This window comes from Salvia hispanica, chromosome 1 (genome assembly GCF_029641045.1).
Source record: "Salvia hispanica isolate PSC_SH4W2 chromosome 1, Shi_PSC_v1, whole genome shotgun sequence".
Taxonomy (NCBI): domain Eukaryota; kingdom Viridiplantae; phylum Streptophyta; class Magnoliopsida; order Lamiales; family Lamiaceae; genus Salvia; species Salvia hispanica.
The window spans coordinates 51,932,484-51,933,498 of record NC_142692.1 but is presented as its reverse complement, the minus strand read 5'-3'; the positions used below and the strand labels follow the sequence as shown (position 1 = coordinate 51,933,498).

At 45.0% G+C, this 1,015-nt stretch overlaps 1 non-coding gene across 1 annotated transcript; it reads right to left on the bottom strand.

The window, feature by feature from the left end:
• Positions 1-436: 436 nt before the first annotated feature.
• Positions 437-543, bottom strand: LOC125185760 (small nucleolar RNA R71). Its single transcript, XR_007170260.1, has one exon. It is a non-coding gene; the product is annotated as a small nucleolar RNA R71 (small nucleolar RNA).
• Positions 544-1,015: the final 472 nt, after the last annotated feature.

Sequence of the window (1,015 nt, the reverse complement as noted above, 5' to 3'; positions counted from 1 at the left end):
AATGGTGAAGCTACTGATGGATGAGAGAGATGCGGAAAGGGCGGCCCGAGAGGCCTTGGAAAAGAAGAATCAGGAGATACAACCCGTGATGAACATGTTCAATCATGGGAATATGATAACCTTTCCCAAAGGACCTCATATTGACGCTAATAATTTCGAGTTACGCATGCCCCTTATTCAAAGGGTTGAGCAAACTCCTTTTGCAGGAAGGGCCACAGAGGACGCGAACCGCCATCTCTCCAAATTTGTGGAGATCGCAAACACTCTCAAATTGAACGGTGTCGACGACGACGCCATAAGGGTAAGACTCTTTCCCTTTTCATTAACTGATTCTGCTAAATAGTGATTTGAATGTATGCCCATAGAAAAGGTCTCCACATGGAAGGACATTGTAGCTGCCTTCCTCGACAAGTATTATCCGCCAGGTACAATTTTAAAGCTCAAAAGCGAGATCTTCCAATTCATCCAAGGCCATGACGAACCCCTCTATGAGGCGTTTGCTCGTTTCAAAGCCCTTCTCCGAAAGTGCCCTAACCATGGTTTCACCGTGGACCACCAGGTAGGAATTCTCTATAATGGGTTTAACGAGAAAATTTGTGCTATGCTTGATTCAGGTGCAAATGGAAGGTTCTTAAGAAAGTCAGGTGAGGAAGCCATGGCAGTGATAGAGGAATTCGCCACCAACAGCAGGTGGTGGTTGAAAGAAAGGCATAGCCTAAAAAGGATAGTTGCAATCGAAGAAACCGAGGAAAGCTCCTTTGCAAAGGAATTGGCCGAGTTTCGAGTTAGGGTGGACCAAATGGATTCATCAAGGTAGGAGGACCCGATTCCACCAACCTCCATTATAGCAGTCTCGAAGCCTGAAACTCCTAGCCCGATAGTGGAAGAAATCAACTACATACAAGGAGGCGGCCCCAATAGAAATTACAACAATAATTATTGCCCTACCCAGGGGGGGTGGTAATTTAAATAATTATAATGGGAACTGACCTCATCCTAAACTTTCTTATTCTAA